The sequence below is a fragment of the Corvus hawaiiensis genome, chromosome 4, assembly GCF_020740725.1.
Source record: "Corvus hawaiiensis isolate bCorHaw1 chromosome 4, bCorHaw1.pri.cur, whole genome shotgun sequence".
NCBI classification, from domain to species: Eukaryota; Metazoa; Chordata; class Aves; order Passeriformes; family Corvidae; genus Corvus; species Corvus hawaiiensis.
This window is the reverse complement of record NC_063216.1, coordinates 54,547,353-54,572,602: the sequence shown is the minus strand read 5'-3', so window position 1 is coordinate 54,572,602 and position 25,250 is coordinate 54,547,353. Positions and strand designations below refer to the sequence as shown.

Below are 25,250 nucleotides of genomic sequence, written 5' to 3'. Positions count from 1 at the left end.
TGTATTTTAGTTAAAATCATGTCTTCCAAGTGATTAAATGTGAGGTTATTATTAAATGTTTCCTTTAAAATAGTACTGCAAGTGTGAGAATTTTTAGCCTAAGTTCAGTAAGTCAGCTTCTGTCTTATAATTTTTTATTTCTCCCACAAATCTTGCTCTTATGGGTCATATACAACAGTTTATGCACTATCTATTAGGTAGCTGAATGAATCCTTAAGACATAGTAATTGTCTACTTCTGTTATTGGGAAAAGGTTTCCTAAGCTAAAATCCTTGCTCACATTTCCAACTTAATTCAAGAACATCCTGGTGCTCTTTGGCAAAGCACAAGGGGCAAAAAACCCAAACCAAAACAACAAAAAAAACCCTGCAACAACAATAAAGAAAAGAGGATAAATGTTTTTAAAAGCCAGTTGAATCTGATTCTTCTGTTACCCTTACCAGCAAGAATTCTGGAAAAGAAAAATAGCTTTTGGGCTTGATTGTGCAGATAGCCCCCTCAGACTGAATCTTAATCTTCTCTAATAACATTTCTTATTTTACCTCCAACCCTTTTCATCTACTTATTCAGGAAAGCTAAGCTCAGCATATGTAGGTGGTTTTCACCGAGCATCTGTTTTTCCTTATATTTTTAATTTTATTTTTGAAAATAAGAAGTAAATGCATACTACACACACACAATATAGTATTGCATGTACATATAGGCATATACATACACAATCATGTTCAGGAACACACACAGAGGCTCTTGAAGAAAACCAGGTGTTTCTTAACCACATAATCTTAGGTGAGGCAGTGTACCTTAAGTCTGTTTTGCAATGTGCCATTTTTTCTTTGGACTTGAACCCCTGCTCTGTGTTGCTTGCTTGTACATGCAGCACTACTAAGGATACAAGGACATGGCTGAAGCACCCTGGACTGGGTCTGCCATCAGTTCACCATGCCTCTCAAGGCTTCAAGGAAGCAGGAATATAGTAGATGAACAGACTCCCAGGAGGACCCTGGTGAGGAGATGAAGGTGACTTAAAGCCTCTGTCTCCGAAGAGCTTGGGGCCTTACACAGTGCAACTCCAAGGGTACAGAAGAGTACCAGCCACTAATGCAGCCCAGGCATAGTAAATTACTTTTCCATCAACTACAAAAGGCACCTACTCAACCCCGCTTTTCATCACTCTACCAGTGAAACAAGTCAAAGAACAGAAATGGTAATGGCTGGTACAATTATCTAGTACCAGTTCGGTGGTTCAGTGGTTCATATGTCTCTGTTCTCTGTCATCTTAGAGGTAAACATGAGCTATAATCATCCACGTGTCATGCATAGCTAAGCTGGGTATTGGCAGAAACAGCATGCAATTGAAATTTTACCCAGCCCTAATCAATGAACTATGTCTTCAGGTAACAGATAGCTGCATCTGGTGCAGGCAGACAGCTAGAGAAACCCCTTCCTCTATGAAACATGCTACATACCTTACAGATTACTACTGTTACCTAAAATGATGCAAGTTTTTCACTTAAAAAATGTTGTCTGGAAAGGCCAGCAAAATATATTCATTCCCTAATGGATGCGTGCAGCTCCTGATTTTCACAGATTTTCAGTGTTGCGAATCTTTACATTTAATTTGTTTACTATTGATAAAACTCGTTTAAGGCTCCTGCAGTCTCTCAAATGTCCTGACAAATATGAAAAATATGATTATTTTACTTTGGTTATCAAAAATCAAGTTCTAGTACAATTCCTACTCTCCTTTGAGGCCCCTGATCTTAAAAATGCAGGGCCAGAAATACTTACTGCTTCCTGCAATATGAACCCCAAGGCAGAGTAAAGAGTACCTGATGTTCCAAGTTATTCAAGCCTCCTAATTGCAAGTTAGGTTTTGAGTAGTTAGGAGTCCGAAGGCTTTCTGTGGGCTGAAGTAATTTTTGTCTGGAAAAAAATATTGGGGAATGGGTGTAAAAAAAAATAAGCATTATAAAAATTTTGCATCATTCTCAGTTATGTCAGATGAGTTACGCAAAGGAACACTCTGACTGACATGAAGAATCACATCAAGTTAAAACTAAAATAAAAACTAGAATGGTTTGCTTGTGGTTTGGGGTTCTGCAACCTCCCCCCTCCAAACTCTGTATGCTTAATTTCAGTTACTGGAACTCTGTTTTCTGCCTTCTCTTTATGGCCTTTTTTATAAAAGGTAGCTGGTACTCACAAAAAATTTTGGGACCGTTCAAAACTTTTCACAGTTAATTAGTAATGCATGTAGCAAAACACCCGCCCTACCTCTGGGCCTTGGGGGTTGACCTGGTTCACTTGTAACTGATTTATTTTTTAAGGTTGTCTGGCACATCTCCACCCCAGCTGCTTCCAAGAAATTTCAGCTCAGCGTCAGCTGGGAAAGATCAACTTCACATGCTGACATACAGAGGCAGCCTTAGGAGTACTGGGGCCTCTGGTGGGAGGCGTCAATGGGAATCTTTGCTCTTTTTGCTGATCCGGGGATATACTATCTGCCACCATACAGGACTTTTTTTAGCATTTTCTTTGAAAGAACACTCACCTGATTATTACACTGTGTTTTTCCTCAATCAGAAACAGAAATGTTATCTTTACCAGATTTGTGGCTCATTGCATAGGTCTGAATGGTGGATGGCTTTTGCAGGATCCAAACCCTTTGTTAATAGCTGCTGAGAGGCCAAAACAAACATGCTATTTTATAGTCTGGTTAAATTCTACAGAATACAAAAGAGGATAGAGAATGATTCTGATATTTTTCCTTATGTCTGAGTAAAGGCTTACTCTGCAAGTCTACAAGCTGAAACTGATGGTCACAAATCCTACCCTTCTTCCTCAAGATACTTCCTAGAGATGTCCTTATTTTTTTTTTGGTGATTGTTTTTATTCAGAACCTCCCCCCCCAAAATTTCTACTGTGTTTCCTCCTTCACTTTTCTTCCTCTTTGACTGCAGATTAATTTTGTCCCTAGCCCTCTTGCCTAGGTTTCCATTTGGTTCCCTTCCATAATTTCCAAGGGCATCTGAACCTAGGGCATCTAAACCAAGGGCATCTAAGCCAAGAGCATTTTATCATTAATGTAAAACACAATTTTAAAAAAATTATATCTAATTGAGTCCATTAATAAAGAAAGAAAGCATCTCTAATTGTAATGTACAGTACCTGATTCTACTTAAAGTACACAGAGACACTCACTCTAAGATACAGGCTGGCAGTGAATTCTACCTCTGGGTAGACACCTTTCCCAATTTGTGTAGGGAGCTGAATGAAGGACTGTCATCCATTAGTCACTGTTTGATACAACGGTAAGAGGATCCAACAGGAAATTCTGTGGTTCTTTCTTTTTTTTCCAAACTTCGACAACATTTTTCTGAATAGAAATAGTTTCAAAACAGCAATAAAAACTTTTTTTTTTTCAGAACTGGAAGCAATATTAATACAAAGCAGAATGACAATTTCAGCACAATGAAGAAAACTGAGTGTTGATAGAACAACAGACCTTTGATGAAAACAATATTCTTGGTTTGGTTTTTTTTTCCCACAGCTAGATAAGCTAAACAAGATCCTCTTAGTTTGGTTCTGCAAGATTACTATTTTAAGACTGTTACTTTATTTTTGCTTGTGTTCAGATGCTTATAGCAAGAGAACACTTCCGACCTGCACAGAGACAGAGACTGTATTTTGTTAGGATAACAGACTTGGTATGTTCCATTCAGCTTAGCACCATTAAGCTTCTGGGTCTAGCATTTGCTGTGTGCCACCAGGATTAATATCTTAGTATTTTCTTCCTAGTCTGTGGTTACATTTTAAGAATTAAATGATCATTCAGAAAGTTGGCTTCAGTTTATGAGCTGTTAAAGCTGAGAGATACACTACGTCAAAATGAAAGGAAATAGTTGAAGTGATAATCATTAATGTTAACTTTGTCCTTAGTCTTTATCACCTGACATAAAATGTGCACCCATTCCTGTTACAATAATTTCACTCATATTTAAAAAGATTATTTTTTGGGGGGGACCTAGAGGATATCTTTGTATTGTTTTGTCTTTTGTGACAAGATGCACTAAGAAGTCTGGAGACAGAAATCTTGAATTTGCACCCTTGGGATGTCTGGCACTGACAGATGAGGTGAAATTGTCCCCACACTACCCCATTAGCAGACCTCAGGTTGGATTTGGAGGCTGAGTGACAGTTCAGCTGTTGTGCCCTTTCAATTTTTTTCCTCCATCATTAGGGATCATCAAGGAAGGAGACTGGTGGGATCAAATGAACCCAACTAGTTTGGCTGTATAGATACCCATTCTCTGGGATCCTGGCAGAAGCCAGTACCTGCCTTCACACTCCTAAAGAAACACCTGATGAGGGAAGAAATTCGCAAGCAACTTCAGGCTTGATTGGGCTAGCTAGGCCCATTGGTGGGCTCTTTCCCAAACCCGACTTTTTCTTTGCAGGAATGATTCCTTACCCAGGAATCTTGTATAAGAATTGCATTTACAATAATGAGTTTTTCTGTGTATCTTCAAAAAAGCTCAAATCCACGTTTATTCTTTCTACATTATAAAAAATTTGCTAATAATTGTCAAATGCTAATATGTGTCACTACCAGTATTTCCTCTTATTGTGCTGTCTCTCCCCCTCTGCTTATATTAAGTGTAATTTTTTTATTTTTCTATAATTTTAACTTTTATTCACCTAGTATTTGGCATTCAGGTCCAAAGTTCAGGCAAATATAACAATCATTTGAGAAATACTCACTAGACAAGTATTCATGCACTCTTGTATCACCTGACATATGGCGAACAAGCTGATGAATGACTCAGGATTTAAATGGTAATTACCATTCATCATTATAATAGACTTGCTAATTCATAAATTCTTGGTAAGCCAATTTTCTATAAAAAGGTTAATAATAAGAGTGGAAAAGAAGGAAAAAATAGCCCTAGTGTGATAAAAAATGTAAAAGCTAGAATATCTTCACTGCCACACATCCCTTCTAATGATTGAGTAATTTTGCGCCAAAGTGCTTGCTTATTGACACAATACCACTTGCAGTACCAGGGCTCTGATGGAAAAAGGGGAAGACAAAAAAAATCCAACCAGAACTGCTAAAAACAGAGGCTGAGGTGTGTCAGACAAAGACAAAGGAACTAAGACATTCACACATGGCAAAGGCAGGCAGGATCCCACTCACACATTTCCTAGTTTTACAGTGCTTGGTGAAAATGTCATGTTCTCAGGACTGCTCCCAACATGCATGTTAGGGAAAAATGTATGGAAATGTTCCTAGTACTCCTAAGTGAAGCTGTGACAAATGCATCTAAAGTCATCTCACTTCCATTAGCCTCACTGAGTGTTCTATTAGTTCCTCTGAGCAAAAGGAACATTTAGTTGTCTCTGCTTTGGATAAAACAAGAAAAAAGCAAAAACATGGAGAAAAAAAAATTTACTCATTTTATGGTCTTTATCTGGAAAAGGACTGTGAATGTAATTCACAAACCCTGTGGAAAAACCAATGTAGACTGGAAAGAACACATGCAGGCAACACTGAAATTCTATATATCCAGTGTTCAATATAGAACATATTTTCCTATTAGATAGTGTACCTAAATGAACACAAATGAAAATGCTTCTTCCACCTCTAATCCTTATGTCAGCACATCTTTTTATCATAAGATGCCAATATGGGAAAGACTTTCTTGCTCCACCAAGGCATGTCGTTTCTCTCTCCACCTACATCTTCCTACTCCTTCTCTGGGCACCACAGATGTCAAAGCTACCCTAAATTACACAGCAGATGTACTTTTTACTTCAGATGCAAAACTAAGGAGGCTGGGAATGAGGCAGAGATGCATCCGTCTGCAAGGAACTGAAGGACAAGAGGAACAGGAAATAAAAGAATTGATGCATGGAATCTCGGTGCCCTGCCCCCTCTCCACTGTTGTGATTGTGCAGGGCACAAGTTCAAGGGAATGAAGTAGTCAAGTTAAAGTTGAGGTTTTGATCATTTTAGCCTTCATTTGGAATCATGCAGGGAAACTTGCCCTTTCAATCTGTTGCACATTAGGTATCAGGGTGATTGGACAGATGTTGGGTATTCAGGAATAAAGGATTTGTATGGGAAAAAAAATCAACCCAAAGCTATTGTGCACTATGTAACACCATACTGGGATTATGAATAATACTAAACTTTACTACAATATACTGTATGTTCACAAAAGTTTATAATGCAGTTAATCTTACTGACTGCTTTCCTGAAAAACAAAGTCTTGTAGCAACAGAATATGAAATTCTTGCCAAGCTAGAGTCTCTTTTGCATTTGTTTTTCCTTCCTGTTTTTGTCTTTCTTGCACACATACATTATAAATCTCAGAACTGATGTAAATTTAAAAATGGATGTTAAAACCCAACCTGTACCTCAGATTCAGGGGACTATTTTGAAATGAATGAAATTTTAAAATATATTTAGAACTCCAGATTTTGGATGAGCTTCTTAAATATAGAAACAAGCACATAAAGCATTAAAATGTGCTCTGCATGAGGACTGGATTTCAGAGTGTGTTTGTACTTGAAACTTTGGATAATTTGCAGAAACTCTTTGCAGTTGCACTGGTTATGAAAATCAGGCAGTGTGGAGATTATAAAAGACACAATAAGACGGTTTCTATGCTGTTTTTCTTTTTGTTTACTTGACAGTATCTAATAATAAATGCCTATAAAACAAAACAGAAGGCATATAATATAACTTCAAAACAAAAGAAAAAATACAGAAATAGGGCAATTAAGGCATCGTTCTAAAGAGCAAATATTCAGGTCTAATATTATAATGCAACTACTTTTCAAGCGATGTTATTAAGCGAAATTCAGAGTTTCAGAACATTGTGTGTCTGCTCTATTGCAAAAATGATCAAATTAATTTAAAGTGGATGTAAAAAAAAATTATCACTGGTTTTCAGAAAGAGAATATATCAAGCCTTTATATATTTGCATGACTTTTGTTCTAGTTTTTATTTATGCTAAGCCAAAAACTTGTAACATATATTATGAATTTTTTAACAAGTATCACTGCATTTTTTGTTTTCCTAGGGACACAAAGCATAGAAAAAGTCAGCTTTTGGGTCAGCTGCAATGGGGAGTTAAATTGGAATAAAGTGAATCAAAATGCTTATGCTCAGCCAACTGCATAATCAAAGGATAAAGATTCCAGTGAACAATTTAGTATCTGACTTTTCTAACTAACCTTTTTGTCATAAATCAAAATATTTCATTTTATTGTTGAAAGTTAGTCTTAGCAGTGGGGATAAAGAGAAAGGAAGAGAGCAGCACAGATAGCCATGGGCAGTATATATTAGTAAGGTTGCACATCCAGAGAATCCTGTGACATCACAATAAACACAACGATAAAGCTCTCATGGACTGGGAAGGCACTGAGATGACAGGAAGGTATCTTTGCACTCAGTTGTATTGCACCATACTTTTTTAACTTAGTTATTATATGAAAAATATAATTTTTGATTTCTAGGAAGAATACATCGTCCCCTTGATATCTTGGAAATCTCAGTTTATTGAAGATTTTCTATCACTGAATACGAGCATTATAGGGTTTGAGCTTACATCACCATTTCAGGGTTGAGCTGCTATAGCTGAGCAGTGGATTATAGAAACGATGCATTGACATTAGTACAGAGGACCACATGGTTGCCATTAGATGCTTGAAAACCTCCTTTAAAGTGACTCATTTGCTCACTTTACTGTTTTCAGCATTAAGTTCTAGAATTGGCCAAATATTTTCCAGTGGTTGAATGCTTGCTACTCTCATGAATTTGCTGCTAAACATAAGCCATTGAATTTGATGGAAGATGAATGTAAATGTTTGGCCTCAGTCTGTGTTGCTCTTATGGAAATTTTGAGAAATGACTGTGAAGTTGTGTGATCTTAGGAATATTTGAGGGTTTATAACACAACTTTTCCTATGCTTTCACTGTAGGATTGTATATTGCTTTTGATGGCTGTTTTTATTTCTTTTAACAGATGTATATTCTTCTTTGTAATAAGGTTTTGTATTTACTGATATTTTGGAAGAAGGGATTATCATGAGTATTTCTATCTGTGGAAATAGTTGTTCTTTGCTCCACGGTAGGTGAATCAGTGTTTTGCCCTTTTTCATGACCTTTCAGAAAACATTATCTTTATGCCACTGTATAGTAATTATGTCACCTAGAGTGTGGGCACCCCTGCCCCAAGAACACAGGAATAGTTACATAAAAGGTGATGATGGTGACCAAAGGTATGGAACAATTTCATATAGCAGAGGCAGGCCAGAGAAGAGCAGTTGCAGAGGAAGAGGGTACTCCATGTTGCAAATGAACAATTGATGACCATGAATTGCACAACAAGAATTGAAAAAATCAAACAGAAATTTAAAAGACCATGAGAAATATTCTCTTACTCAATGAATGATTGAAATTCTTGAAATGAATGAAAATCTTTTAACCATTGTGGTATACCTACTGCCTTCTGCTCAGAAAATCCCCCAACCAAGAGCTGCAAGGCAAGGAAAAGTTTCCACAACAATTTTCACTATATCTATGTCTCTTTAATTTTTACAATTATTCATTGACACCATAATATAGCATTGGGAAAACTCCTTGTTTGTGTGGGCTAAATACCATCAGTGATTGTGGTGGTTTCTCATAACTTTAGTCCTAATGGTTGGTCTCTGGTGCTCTTAACTGGTTTCTTTTTTACTGGCAGAGTCTTCTGGCTCCTTAAAGTATCACCGGGACAAGTGAAAGAGCCATGTGGAGCATTTCTGGGCAACACAAGCATATGGTGCAGTGCAAGCTGCAGAATACAACACCAGTGTTCTTCTTGATATTTATCTTTATAAGATGTGGCTGTTTAATGCTGATGTGTACATTTCTTGGAGAACTACTCTGAAAATTTCCAAAAACTGCCAACCCCACACCTTGGTCAGTTTGTTATGGAAGAAAGTATTTTTGGCTTTGAGATTTTTGGGTTAAGCATGCACCTTCTTCCATTTTAAAAAGGAACATGGTGCAGATCCAAAGTCTCTGGCTGCAAATAAGCAACCGTTTGCAGGCACACCTTGATTATTTCTGAGATAGAAGTCTTCCAATGGGGTTTTCTTCTTACTCAAGGTCAGATAACTTTCACAGTACTCATACCATCTGCAAGATTTACTATCAGTTGTAAAAGTAGCTGCGAAATATAGTTTTATTCTTGACATCTGGAAGAGAGCTTGGTGTTGTAACTGGACTATAAATTATAAAAGTAAATATACATGCATGAATACTTTGAGGCGTAATGCATGTACTAAACACACAGTATATGTACCATCAAGTATTTCAGAAATATCTAATATGTTCTGAAATATAATTTCGGCTTTTTCCCCTCACCCCATAAACTGAGCAAATGTCTCTGGAGTCATGTATCTGCACTCAAGATTTAGTCATGTGCTACCAAATCATCTGCATGAGGAAACACAAAGGCATCCAGAGCATAAGCCACCTGCTCTGTGGATCTATAGCCACAGGAAACAGTACTTGTGGCTGGTTTGCCATTTCCTTCTTGCCCCTTTTCTTTACTCCCATGCAGATTTGTGAGGAACCCAGGCTCCTCCAGATTATTTAACAGATCAGTCAGGAATTTTAAGCCAGCATGGAAAAGGTAGAGGGAACAAACCACACTGAGCAGAAGGTTGGCCAAGCTGAGTTTTCTCATGGATTAGTGAGGGAACAGCCAAAGTATCCACAGGTGTCAATGTGGTCCATGATAAAGGGTGTGAACCCTCAAATGACAGCTGTGTTCTCTTTTTCTTCTCTGTACCACAGGTTAGATGCAAATGAAGATTTCAAAAGAAAAACCGTTTAAGAGACATGGTTATCTTGGAAGTTTTTGGCTGTCAGTTTGGTTGGGAAATGATATAGCAATCAAATTACTTTAATACAGAAATGTTCCTACTACATTTTTTCTCTTTCTGTGACGATCTCAAGTATGCAATGGTTATTCCCTTGTGGTGTATGTCTGTAAGTATATTACTTTAAGTATATTACAGGGTTTGGCTGACAAAAACACTTCAGCAAATATTTCAACTTGTTCTTGCACTGTTCATCTTGGTTTTGAACTTGAGTTTGTAGTCCACATTGCATGACTAGTCTTGTGCTTAATTCCTTCACAGGTAAAAAGAAATTTCAATGCAGGACTTAAGCAGAGAAGCAGTTCTTTGCAGAGTAGCTATACAGTTCTGCATATATCTGCATAGATACCTGATGGTATCTAGTTACATATTCATGTAGATCTCAGGGCTCTATAGAGTCATGTTTTGTGGGGGCACTGTCATAGTTTGAGGCCGTCAGCCTCATTCTCAAGTGCTGATTGTGCTGAATGTCCATTCCTGCAAAATGAAACCGCTATGTTCTCCCCCTGAAAGAGGTCACCCCTTTGTGCTCCTGATAGCATGGTAAATTTGAAGGGAGGAGGACCTCCTAGCTCTGAACATACACTGCATAAAGGTCTATTTATCCTTTCTTCAAAGAACCTATTTGCACCAAATTATCCAGCTCTTCCTCATTGTGTTTGACTCTCATAACAGCTGGGGAGTCAAAACTTATATTCTGTCTCACTAAGCCAGTTTCACTCCATCTCATGAAGCTTGAGAGCCTCTCTCTGTTTTCTTGGAACATAAAGTACCTAGTGCTACACAATGCTTTGATTTGTAAAGCCTGTTCAAACAGCCATTTCAACACAGGAAGTGTCTGATAAATTTGAAATTCAGCCTGTATAACATTTAATTCAAAATATCTGGTAATGAGAGCAGGTGCTAGTTGTTAATTAGGAGCCACAGCTCCGGTGAAGTCTGAGCTCTGAGGGAAGTATGTGTGATTGTTTGGGTTAGTTTAGATGTTTCTGCAATTATGTTGCAGTTCAGTGAATCACAGAATGATAGAATATCTGGGAAGGACCCAAAAGGATCACTGAGTTCAACTCCTGGCCCTGCAAAGGACAACTCTAAGAATCCCACCGTATATCTGAGAGTGTTGTCCAAATGCTTCTTGAATTCTGTCAGGCTTGGTGCTGTGGCCGCTTCTCTGGAGTGACTGTTCCACTGCTCAAACACCCTCTAGGAGAAGAACATTGTCTTAATATCCGACCTAAACGTCCTCTGACACAGCTGTGTGTCATTTCCTCGAGTCCTGTCACTGGTCACCAGAGAAAATAGATCAGTGCCTGCTTTTCTGCTTCCCTTTGTGAGTGTAGTGGTTTGGTAACCTATGACAGTGAGGAAGCTCTAGATTCTTCCTTCAGTCTCCTTCAGGCTGAACAAATCAGGTGACCTCACCCTCTCCTCATATCCACCCCTCTACAGCAGCCTTAGCTGGACCAAGCTGTTTACTAGCCAGGACAGCTCATTTGCCGTAGGCAACACCATAATTGATCCATGGCCAGATAACACTACAGTTCTCTAAAGGACTCAGAATCAGTCACACAGTTGTCAGCAACTTAAACAAGCAGCTGAAAGATCAAAACTGTGCACGATAGTCCTGACCCACAGACTGTTTCTGTCATTTGGTCCAAACCCATGCACAGAAAACTCGGAGTTTATATGGAAGGAGAGATGAATGAAGGCAAGTTTCTTCTCATGTTGCTCCAGAACGTTACAAAGCTTCTCGTGCCTCCTCTTCCCCTTCTGAGAGCAGTAAACAAAGCCAGCTCATGGAGACATATTAGAACTGAGCAAAGCTTCTTCTGGACCTCATCAACATAAAATATACAGAAACCCCAGCAGTCTGCAAAGTTATTTCGGAGGCTAGAAAGAATCTTCCTGTGATGGTGCAGGTATAAGAATAAAATGTTCTGTGTATATTTTATGTAGCTGTATATTTTGAGAGAAGTTCGAGATCACCCTCAAAGGGGGAATTTCTCTTACGAGGTAGGGCTGAATGATTTTACTTAAAATTAATAAATAAGAAATGAAAGAGCACTTTGTTTCTGTAAAATCCAAGTTGTAAAATATATTTGTTTAGATTTTTTTAAATTTTGTTTATTGGTTTTTTTGTATTTTATTTTCTTAGATGACTACAAGGATTTAAACAGAATTTCTAGTTTTGGTTCAATAAGGTTTGAAAAGAAGAGCTTTAGTAATCACAGTGCCAATTCAAACTTAGTTTCTACTAAAGAGCAAGCCCAAGGAATGCTTAGCTTTTCTGGTTTAAATTCTTCATTAAAAAGTAAAAGTTTAAATTGGCAGGAAAACTGCTGTTTAAGCTGCTGGTACACCAACATCAGAGAAAGCTGAGTTTTAGCCTTTGGTACTCTGCCAGGTACTGTGCTGCATATAAGCAAGATAAAGAGAGAAATAAAGAAAAAAAAGGATGGGATAATTTTTATTTAGCCTGTGATACCCTAATGGATTTAATGTTACGGCATAAAAGTTTATGAAGTATCTATTGAGGCCATAACCAATGGACTTTCAAAATCTGTTGATTTGCACTAGGCACCAAGTCCAAAAAATGGTAACATATAATTGCAAAGCACAGTCTTGTTTGGTCAAATGATTGGCATGTGTCTGAAGGAATATCCTTATAACTTAAAGCTCTGCTTATGAGTAATAGGTCTTTTTGCTCATGAGTGAAATAATTATGCACAGTATTACACCACTTAGTTCTCTTAAAAGTTATAGCATCAGGGGTCTGATGCTGTAGTTTGGCATTTCAACTGTAAGAACTGGGTTTTCACATTTAATGTCTCAGCCGCTCTGGATCCTAGCCACCTAAAACTTGGCAGGCAAGTTTGTCTACCCAGACGATTTCTTTAATAGTTTAAGATTAGTAAGTCCTTTTCTGTACAATAGCCAAAAAAATTTGTTTGGAGCTAGTTATATAGTATTTTTTTAACCAGCTGCAATTATAAAATTATTCTGTTAAAAAACAAAAAGGGACAATCTGCTACTTGTCACCAATTTTTGTAGACTGATGCACTTAGGATTTTTCTGCAAAAAAAAAAAAAAAACCACCCCAAAGACAAACAAGGAAAATTAGATATTGGACCTGGAGACAAGTAAGTTGTTTAGCAGACTTTACCAGTTCCACTTTACCTAGGCAACCAGAGTGGCCAAAAGAAAACACTTACCAGCATTTTAAAAATGGCTTTCTGCTCTTGCACCACAGCGTGTCAGTCTTGCTTTTTGCTGTGCTTTACACACATCACCTGTGGGGAGAGACAACCATTCTCAAATTGGCATGGCCAGTTCCACCAACAACCACCAAAATTCCTCACAGGCCACTGTGCACTCTCATCATCCATCTCTTAAAGTACCTTTTCTAATTATCTCACTCTGGGGACCTAGTATGTTGACTTCATGGTCCAGCACTATACTTCAGACCAGAACCTGGGAATCAAGAAGATCAAATTTTCCTGTGGGCCTCAAGAAGTCCACACAAAAAATTGTCTCTAATGTCAGCTGTTCCTTTGCCTGAATAGTCAGAATTGGCCAACCCGAAATATTCTAGACTATCACCAATCCCTGAAGCGTCTGATAGTTTCATTTGAATTAAAAAGAAAAACAAAGTGCCTTCTTCTTTTTTATTCAGCAGGCAAATCATGCAGATTTAGAACATAGGCATTTTTAATAGACTGGATTAAGAAGAGGATCCTAATCCAACTGAAGCTTATAATAGTACTTACTGTCGGAGAAGTGCACATCACTGATTCTTTGATTCACTGTCTGAACTAAAAAATTTAGACAGTATGTATTACTTTTATCCAAAACTGGAATAATGTAAGTTTCAATGGCTTCTGCAGGTTTAAAAAAAAAAAATTAAGCCACGAAATATTCAGTTTTGCTTAGAGAATTTTTTAAGCTCTCTTTTTTAAACAAAATTATTCAAATTTGGAATGTTGTTTCAAATTGAATAAATCAAGACACTGCAATTAGAACATATCTAAGTGAATGTTTTGACTGAAAAAAAGTATTTTTCCTCTCCGATCAAACAGTAAAAACAGTAAAAATACAACATGATTTCACAAGTTCTTTTCATTAACTCATATCTACATTTTTTCATTACTATGGTTTATAATTTAAAACAAACAAACAATTTCATGCTTTCATCGATTTTAAGGCTTTTCCATAGATTTCATGGTCAGGGACTAACAAAGAGCACCTTTTCAAAGAGTCCATTACACTGCTAATTCATTGTCCCATGTGTATAACAATGTTCTCCCGTCATAAAATATATGCTCATTTTTGCTTTCTGTCTTTGACTGTATTTTATTCTGAGATGGGTATTACAAAAAAAATTTGACTAGAAGAAAATAGATTGAATGATCTGTCCTTCAGTCTGTCATCAAGCCTTCTTACCAAAGCATCATATTTCTTATTACTTTAGAAAAAAAAATTGTTATCAGGCAAACATAGCCTTCTGTGCTTTCACCATGTTGTTGCCATGTTGTTGTTGCAGCTTTCCATATGAGCAGAATTACAGCCAATTCTGGAGTCTTACACTCGAGACAGCATTACTGCAGTAATATTAGTGTCATCATCTCTTTCCATGTGCAAAATATCTAAGCAATGTATTTAGTAACTGCATTGCAGGCTTCAGTGCTGGAGTCCCTCTTACTTTCCTATCTGAATGTAAAAGCCTTCTATTAGGAAAAGAAGATCCCAACTGGAATGAGATTATAATGCAATCATCTGGTTCAGAGCATTATGCCATGACTTTAGCAGCATGCTAGAAACTCCCTCTGCTCCTGGGCTTAATGAAATTTGAACTTATTATATGGTTCAGCACAGTTTTTGGAAGAGAACCAATAAGTATGGGAGGTTTGCAGTTGAAACAAGGGGCTTGTTTGCCAGGATTTGACTCTCTCGAGGAAAGCTAGCTGCAGGGCCAGATCTTGTCTTTTCGTTGGATACAGAACAGCTATGCTCACAGCAGTATTTACTGGGGATGGCAGCCTGTGACAGAGTTATATCCTTCCAGAATACTCCAACTAGAGGATACCCAGTAATGACTGTAGCTGTACACCCAATCAAAGGTGCTTTGCTACTACATAATACAGGATTCAAGACGGGGCATTTGATGGCTGCAGTGCATTTAAAAGTGGAAATCCACCTATTGAGTAAAAATCACATACTTCACCTTTTTAGGTGTTACTTTATGTGAAATTATAATATGAAGAGATCCTGGAATGAAAAAAGAAATGGTGTGTACCTACACACAACTGCTTGTTCTATTTTTCAGGCTAACAGCTTAGCTGTAACATTTGTGCATTAGCTAAATAACATCTCAAGGGGAGCTGGAGATAGAACCTTGATGTGTCCTGATTGTACGTGTGTGAGTTTGTGCTCTCAAAGGATGGTCCTTTAAAAACTCCCTGCTGGAAGCTATTGTGCATATTGCAAAAGGACCGTTGCTAAGTGCCAATTGAGCTGGTACTGTATACTTGCCATTTTAAAAGAAGATTTCATACCACTTGATTATGTTAAATAGAAATGTTTGAAATTTAAACTGAATTACATCAAAATGGCACAGTAGTTATATGTCTAAAGAGCTGCTGCTACTGGCTCTCATAACTAATGTCAATCCCTTCTGGTAGACAGTTTTATGTGAAATCATGGTAGACTATATTACAGGCGAAGTTTAGACAGCCTTGATATAAAAAATGTCATAAATAAATACTACCTTAAAACCAGGCCTGTGTTTGTATTAACAAGCAAGAACTCCTTTACAGTAAAGTACTGTCCTTAGCCAAAAAGATATACCATTTGTTGATGTCAGAGCTTCATCTTCAGCCTTTAGGCTACTTTAAGGTGTCAGAATTTTTTCTGTGCAGATGATAGCTATTTGGGGAACTTGGTGAACTCTTGTAATGCAATCTAGCTATATACTTAGTAGAAATAATGCAGAAATTACCTCAAGACCAGCTTACCAAGAAAAAAAAGAAAGAATAATATTAGCAATATATAGACAATACCAGGGTCTGACTGGAATCAGAAATGCAAGATCATTAAATGGTAGAGGAGAAGTGAATGCTAGAAAACAAAATGAAAAGTGATGAACACCTAGTCTGCATGTACAAATCTCATATTTTTATGATCAATAACTAGTGATAATATATGCAGCGATAGGCAAAAGTAGTAATTACCTTTAAAAAGCTACTTCAGGATTTATGAATTTGAGAGAAGTTTGTTAAGCAGTTCTGGGGGAGGAAACAAAAGGAAAACTCACAAACACTTAAGCAAATTTTACTAGTTACAAAATATATGCTTTTAAGTTTTCATTTTGAATTTTTGGTTTTTTCTAAAAGAAAAAAAGTCAGGCAAACTAAATACTTTTTTTTATTAGTTCAATAAATATTAGACAAATCTGAGAGGACGGGATTACCTGAGGTTTTCTCCAGATCTTTACATTTCAGGTGGCCTGGAAATTCAAAAATGTTATTTTTCATTTAGGGAAAGAAGAGAAAAAAAATCATTCAAACAGCTCAGATAACACTCCAGGGACACAAAATGTGTTGTTACCTGTGTTGGAGTACTATTTTATTTTACTCTGTAATTAAATGCTCAGTTGCCCCTCCTCCCCAGTCAATCGGATTTTATCCTTGGAAGGCAACAGATAATTTCTTTATCAAAAGAGCAGTGGCACTTTCATGCATTGTCACTCAGTTTCCCATGATGTCACCAGAACAAGATGGTTAATAGGTTGCAATGGAAATGATAACCAGTTTCATCAGCAAAAAGTTCTCATATGAGTACCAGGCTGCATTCCATGGTCTACTTAAAGTTGCAACACACACACACTTACACTGTAGTGCTCTTTTTCACTTCCTAGTGGCTGGGCTGTACACTTTGACATCTCTTCATCTCCTGGGCTTAAGCCTGGTTTCCAGTGATGGTACCTGACCTACTCGTATGTTCTATTATAAGATCAAGACCTCAGGCTGCCTATTCTGTTACAAAATTCAAATCTACTGCCCTTCATGGAGCTGAAGATCAATTCCTTTTAGAATGTATTGCCATGGTATTCTTGATTTTTATTTATCTATAGACTTAATGACCTTAAGACTTTGCTGCTAAGATCCTGTTGCAGTTTTAGCTTGAAATGTGTTTTGAAATTTATCTCCTACTTGGCTTCTGTTAAAGCACAAAGTATGTACTTTGAGTTAAATGTGGCTTTTGACTGGGGTCTGGGGTAATCACCTCACCCACAGGGTGAAGAAGGAAGTATGGCTAAATTTCTGTGATCATGGTACTGGAGATAGTATTGTACGGGTGGCACAGCAGCTCAGGTTAGAATGACTCACTTCCCTAACTGGTTATTCCTGAGGTCTTGTTTTGTAGCAGGGTCCCTCTTATTCAAGCTGTCACTGGAATGAGCATATTGAAGCCCTTCTGTGATCCCTTGCATGAACTAATGTAAAGTGAAGGTGCAAAGTGATCGTCTGAATTCTGATCTGGATGGAATGAATGACACCTGGCACAGAGATGTTGACATCCCAGGATCAGACTAATACCTGGCTTCTTCTTTTGTTTGTTCATGGCTTTTTTGTTTGTTTAATAAAAGTAATCTTACCACACGAGGAAAAAATCTAAATATGCAGGGTCTAACTTATTATAGATTTACTCTTGTTTTCTTTTAATTTGTCAAGTATTCAAGAAATTACTACAATCTTCATATTCTTTGGGTCATTGCAAGGCTCTTCTTTGTTTCTTATTTTCTGTAGTTTACTTATTTAGTTAATTTCTATTTTCTATTCAATTTACAGTGTTACTGATTTAATAAGTAAGCAAAGTTCTTTCACTTTCTTTCTTTCTTTCAGTAGTTCAGGTCCTTAATTTGAAACTCCTTCAAAGGCTTTTATTCTCCAGTTTTCCTACCATTCTCTTTTCAATGTTTGACCACTAGTTGATTATTGGTTTATTTTATTTTAACCTGAACAAGAAAAAAAATAGTTTCCTGCAGTTTTCAGTCTCCTGTTGCTGTGAGTTTAAAAAGCAGTGGTCATTATGGTTAAATTCGTGTCAAGGAACAGTCAGCTACAATAGTAGTCATGTTAGAAAAGCACTGTTATGCAATTATGACTGCAAAAAAAGCTCTTTCAGGGATGGAACTATATATACCTCCCAAAGAAAATGACCTTGACTAAGACGTGGAAGGTCTTACCTTCTACTACCACAACTCCCTTTGCACTTATATTAATGTTTACAGAGAAAATGCTGTATCTACTATAGTAAAGAAGTAAATATGGTGTAAGTATGGACTGATGAATTATCATATAAGTGAATGAAAGAGTGTTGGCAATGGAGGAGTATGTAGTACATGTGATGCACCTTATATTGCAACATTAATTTGTTCACTGAAATATTTTTAAATGTGTGGATTTAAAATTATAAAGAAAATCTCTTTTTTTTACATTTTGCTTTGAATTTTTATGCTGAATTCTATTGAAACATACTTTTTAAAATCAGTCATTTTACTATTCATTTTTTTCAAATTATAATCTTTTACCACTTAATAATAGAGGAGAAGAAGCTTTTTAAGCACATAGCAACTGTGACAATTTGATGGAATTCATTTTGAGTAATAATTTTATCAAATAATATATTTCTTTTAAAAAATACCATTTATTAAAACATTATCCACAATTTAGGCAGAATAGTAAAGCAAATGTCATTTTTAAACACATGACCCACCTTTGCTGACAGCGCAGCACAATAACATATTATAGGAAGTGTTGGCATGCTTTGGAACACAGGATGACTCTATCAATAGATTAATAAGCTTACAGATGAGTGCCCACCATTTCTGAGCTAAATACTATTTATTCATTTCTGCTTCTGCATCTCCATTGGTTTTAATGAGTTTTCATGCGTTTAACTCAAGACGGGATATGATTCTCAGCACCTGAGGCATGAAGACACACTTGTGTGGCATAGATTAAAGCATTCATAGACTCACAAAAAGCAAATTTTGCTCTCTTTGAACATCTTCAGGACTAATGTCCCAGGGAAAGTGTAGTTCCGGTGACAGGGTCTGACATACACCAACATAAAAGCAAACTCAGCATAGACATTTTTAGGAAAGATCAGGACAAATAATCAGAGACATTCCTTCAGCAAACACAGATCTGCAGATAAAGGATGGAAATAAAATTCCTTAAATTCAAGTTCTTTGGGTAAGCGAAAGACACAGAACATACTGAAATACAATGAACTAGTGAGTATAAAAAGCAGCAGGGGCTGAATGCAAACTGAAAGGTCTACTTACATAATTTCAGAAATGGAAACTGTAACTCTTGGTGACAGACACAGAAATACTTTTTCTCATATTTTAGCTCCTCCCACAAAACTCCCAAGAAGACTTTCTTCCAAGACACTTGGACTGTCTTGGTAAAACATCAAGCTTGTAATATTTCTTTTTTTGCAGTTATTTTTTTATCTCTATAAAAGTTTTTGAATTTTTTCTAAGAATTAAGACATTTAGCTGGAAGATCCTCCATTGCCAGAAGTCTAGAAAATTCAGCAGTTCAGACTGTAGACTCAGCCTAAGCAGACAAGCATCTACACCTGCTGATGGTCCAGCTACCTCTTCGAAAGAACATATGGCCTGAGTGGGACTGGCTGGAGCAGGGACATATGACATCACAGTAGTGGGCAGGAGTCTGATTTCATTTAGTCAGTGAAAGAATAAAGTATTATGCATGCAAAGCATACACTGCAAGCAAGGATACCTGATGTATTAATGAGAAGGGGGGAAAAAACCCCACCAGTGTAGATTCAGAGGGACAACCATGGAGGGCAGGGACAACTGTCCTGCCAGGAGGAGGGTTCAAAGTAATGAAAGGAAGGGAGATGACAGAGAAGGAGAGAGAGCACTCCCTTCCTTTCAGCATCATCATGGTAGCAGGTAAACTACCATCAGCCTCTGGTTTTAGAGGTCTCAAAATTACCTTACCTTTATTTTTAAGATGTTTATTAATGGAAGAACTCATAGAAGGCCACTTTCATTTCTTCAGGGAATACTGTAAACATAAGAAATCTCCTACTTCAGATGAAAACCAGTCCTCCAAACCAACTTACTGAGTACCTGCTTGGGTTAGTACATTTGCCATTGGAATAAGGCCATTTCCTGCCATGATGAGATTAGGTCTTTTTATCTATAAGCACTGGCTTGTCAGAAAGCACTGGAAAAAAATCTTATTAAAAACAGTTATTTTATTATGAAGAAATTCTGCAGTTTACTTAATCACAAAGGAAGAGAGATGAACAAGTGTAAAAATATTGCGCATTTTTAACTAACTTTAACTGTTAAAAGGGCAGGTTTTCAGGGGGCAAATTCCTTCTTCTGTGAAAAACTTTTCTTCCATTTGAAAAAAGCGTTTGACTTGGTTTTCTATTTTATTTTGCAAAGTTTGTATCAGCCTTTTGCATTCAATATCTTAGCTGAGCAGCATGGATACCCCCTCATGAACATGCACATTAACAAGTTACCTTGAAGAATTCCAATGTTTCTAATACATGAGATGAATTCCTGTGGTTTTTTTGCCTCTAAAAGATCTGTTCCATAATGATGTTATCACTATTCCATACACTTCTCCTGAACAATTTTCCTGCAAGAATTTTGTTGTGGATGCCCTTAATATTTGACAAGTGTTCCATAAAATACTGCTGTGTCTTTAGAATTTACCGTGTTCTTTTCCTGCCTTAACTGAAGACAGAATATAATTCTTTTAGTGATCTGTATGAATATTCATAAGTGACAAGTACTCTGAGTTCTAAAATATCGGATCGGGAGGTTTTACAATTATTAGATCAGGGCTTTTCTCAGTTGTACCCTGGGATTAAAATGTCTTTATTTCAGTGCAGTAACAGAGGAAGAACATGAGATTACAATAGATTTAACAAAAAGGAGATAACTTTGCATTATTTTTCATTCTTCTTTCAGTCTCCATCACGAGGATGGAGTCATGCTGTGACATTCTTCTCTGGGTATTGGAACATGAGAATGATATACTCGACTTTGAATGTCTCAAGTTTTGTAACGTATAATAGCTGAGTTTTACTTCTTTCACCCCGGTATTTTGCATTTTGATAGGCAAGTGCCACTTCACCGCCGAGGCCCTTCTGCTGACCTTTAACACAGCGGGTAGCTTTAGCAGTGCAATTATCACTATGGGTTGTGGTGTCCTGGAGGAAGTCAGCATGTGCACATGTATAAACTGGGATATCAAGGATGTAAAAAGCAGAAGAGCACATACCAGGCAAAAGAAGTCATTTGATCATGACAACCCAGTCAAGCCAAAGTCAGAGTGATGGTTATGTCAGAAATTCTTGCTTAGCCTCCTTCATGCATTTGAGTGAAAACATAAGAGACTAGGATTAATGTGACCCCATTTTACTTTCTCTTAAAATACTACCGTTTCCAGCTCAGAAAGTTCTGCCTACTGGTTGAATAACAGGAAATCAACATACAGGAATGTTATTTACCTGCTTGATGCATAGTTATTAAGCTTGATACTAGTTTCCTTTTTCACCATTGAAACTTGTTCTTACACAGGTCATTGTTTCCAAATGTGGGTGCCTAAAGTATAAATAATTATCAGGGTGTTCATCTTTATTTTATAGAACTACCTTGTATGAGAAAAACCCCAGGATTTTACCACCAATAACAAGAGAACACCACTAATACAAGTCTCAGTGAGTTATTACTATACCATGTTCAGCAAAGAGCAATCAATGTGCACTACTATAAGTGGAAGTAAAAGACAGCCCACCCATGTAATATTAAGCAAAACAGACATAAGGGTCTCATCTACTGTAGTTTTTGCTATTGTACTTCTAGTTATCGCACTGGTGCTGAGGAACTGCTCTCAAAACTTGCTTGAACTGAAAATGCTTTTTATGACAGAAGCATATGTGTTATATGATACTTTTGCCTTTGTAAATATAATTCAAAAAGCATGTGGATGTCTTCTTTTCTTTAATAAGTAGCACCCTTTAGAAGCACACTTGATACACCATCTTTGCTTTTGCTTTCCTTACCTTCACTATTTCTCTTTTCTTCACTTGGTGGCTGTTGTCACAAAGTTTGCCTTCCCATGTTACAGCCCCGCTCCATCTCCTTCCTATTGTCTCTCCAAACAAAACAAAACAAGCCTCTGTTCACTATTTTTTTCTTCCCAAGTTCATGTTTCTTCAACACACTGAAGGAGGACAGCTTATGCTGATTTTGCTGCTTAAATATTATTTTTCATAGTTTCTCTGTTTATTTTTCCAAATGTGCTAAGAGACCTCCCAATGAGATCCCTTCTTCCCTTTTCACAGTCTTCCCCTTAAGAATCTGAATGTTGCTAATATCTCCTGGGTAAAATCCAGCCACTGTGTCCACATCAAGTCAAGCTGAATTTACTCCATGCTCTGCAGCTGTTCCATTGTCTCCTTATTACAGCACAAGATTCTGTTTGTTTTATTTATTTATAATTTCTAAGTACCAGGCTTTCTGGCAAAATGTTGCCAGCTGGAAGTTACATGGAAAATGTTTAGCACAGCTTTAACACATGCTCCAGAGTATGTGTACACGCATTTCATTCTTGGTAAATCAGCATTTAGGGAATATGGGAAAATAGTCTGTGAAATGCCATCAGCTTGTCCTGAGATATGGTGTAATTAAATAAAATCTCTAGCAAATTCAAATAGCAGAAACTCATCCAAGTTGTTAGTGTGTGCAATTGCTCCTCCCTGAGCTATCAATACCAAAAGCATCTTAAGAAACTATGTCAATGAAAAATGTAGGAAAATAAATAGATAAAAATTAATAGGTATTTCTGATGAATAACCATCATCCTTGACTGTGATAAATCAAATTTCTAATCTCTTTATTTTGGGCATTTATTAGCATTTACTTCCCTCAGTTAAATAAGAATGACATGTTATAAATAATATTTATGCCTCTAGGAGTTTATGTAGAGGAACTTCTGTTTTTCTGTAGCTTTTGCCTCATTCAGAATTAACTAGTCAAGTTCTCTGTTGACAGGGCATAAAATATAGAAATAAGGGATAAAATTATCAGTATCTGTATGAAGATCCTCAATTTTTGAGGTATGGAGAGTTACTGCATGGGGAGTCTCACAGATCCCCTCATCAATAGTTGGTGCAACAAGAGTTCCAGTTTCAGTGTCTGCTGCCATGTCCCCACATCAGTCCAACACAGATCTTCCACAGAATATTACCCAAGGCCATTAAGAGTAGATTTGTCTTCCTAGACAAATAAGCCCTTACATTTAGGTTGAATTCCCACCCGCGAATCACAAAAAAACAGAGGCTTTGGTACTGACCTCAAATTTGAATACCTTTACAGGCACCTCTACATTTCATGCATCCATCAGTGAGATTTGGAAACAAACAGAAGAAAAGTATACAATGCTGGTGAATATCAAGATCTTTTCACTACTAATTTCCAGTTGATTTTTCTGAGTTTTCTGGACTGCTATGTAAAATATACTGATCTTTGAAAATTATGAGCTATGATGTACTTCTTCTTCAGTAGGAAGAATAATTTCCGTAGCATTTCTCAGTAATAAAACTGTCCACCAGGATCCATTTGGACAAGAACACAGCTGATTATTTGTGATAGTTTGGATCCTCACTGCTTTTACAAATCTAAATAAAAATTGAAACATATGTCATGGTATTCACCTATGTATTGGGCATTAAAGTCCACTACAGTCCAAATCTGTGAGTCCAAAGAAGAAAAGGAATTGACATAAATGTAATATATTCCTTTCTGGAGTCATCTCAATATATGTCTGATGCATCACTTCAACTTAATTTATACATACAATTCATATTTTTCCTCTTCCCTCTCTCTGGCCTGCCTCGACTTTGACTCTGATGGTTTAAGGAAGATTATATTGACATAAGAGCAATATGGAACCAAAGAACTGAGGAAGAAAACAGAAACATGGAGGATTTTGTGAAAGCCAAAAGATGGGCACTCTAACACACAAACTAATTTTTAGCTACCTATATATTGCTCAGAATGTGGTGAATGTTCAGGACAGTTTGAATCAATCTGCAAAAGAATTCGTAGCAATATGCATGACTAATCAACATCATCACTCTCTTACATATCATATCTGACTTTGGACTTCTTGTATCAAGCCATCAGAAAGGGTAGTTTTGTTACATTTAAACCTTGAAATGTAACTAACTTGAAAATGACATTAAGTTGTGACAAAAGGCCTCTAGAAAAGAAAATAGTAATCTTAAGAACTGCTGTCTTTTGCCTGTTCAAATCCCCAGCTTGTTTTCTTGAAATAATCTAGAATAGCAGCTCTCATCCCTATGCTACATTAAGCTATGGTCCTCACAATATAAGAAAGATAATTGAACTATTAGAGAACACCCAAAGGAGGGAAGCAAAATGGTGAAGGGCCTTGAGGGGAAGCCGTATGAGGAGCAGCTGAGGTCACTTGGTCTGTTCAGCCTGGAGGAGACTGAGGGGAGACCTCATTGCGGTTACAACTTCCTCATGAGGGGAAGAGGAGGGGCAGGCACTGATCTCTTCTCTGTGTTGACCAGTGATAGGACCCAAGGGAATGGCCTGAAGTTGTGCCAGGGGAGATTTAGGTGGGATATTGGGAACAGATTCATTCCAGATAGTAGTTGATCACTGGAACAGGCTCTTAAACAAAGTGTTCACAACACCAAGCCTGACAGAGTTCAAGGAGCGTTTGGACAATGCTCTTGGGCACATGGTGTGACTCTTGGAGATGTCCTGTATCCTGGGCCAGGAGTTGGGCTTGATGATCCTTGTGGGTCCCTTCCAACTTGGCATATTCTGTGATTCTGCAACGTGTCTTTTGAAGAGCGCTCGTTTCTGTACTCACTTTCAGATTACGTACAAGTAGTGCAATATTCATCTGGACCCCCATCTATGCATCTTTGAACACAGAGAAGGACAATAGTGTTAGCTCCAGCTCAAGACATTTGTTTCTCCCAGCTGATCTGTAGAACAGGACTAAGGCTCTATATGAAAAGTGTGGAAGGGGGATTTAGCAAGCAGAACTGTAAGTTTTACCATGAATTTAACAGCGAGGGCTGGTGGCCACATAACACCTGTATAATTATTACATAGATGATAACCAGGTAGAAATTTTCCTTCAGAACTTAGCCTCAAAAATGTGGTTGGTAGCCACAGAGGCCAATTTGGATTGAGTCAACAGCA

General features: G+C 37.3%; 1 long non-coding RNA gene across 1 annotated transcript in view; it reads right to left on the bottom strand.

The window, feature by feature from the left end:
• The window catches only part of LOC125325527, a 48,213-nt gene that overhangs the window by 5,744 nt on the left and 17,219 nt on the right, over nt 1-25,250 (bottom strand). Inside the window, exons 3-4 of the long non-coding RNA XR_007203370.1 lie at nt 16,410-16,445; nt 13,156-13,233 (exon numbers count right to left, since the gene is read on the bottom strand). This is a non-coding gene — a long non-coding RNA (uncharacterized LOC125325527). The remainder of the gene's footprint in view (nt 1-13,155; nt 13,234-16,409; nt 16,446-25,250) is intronic.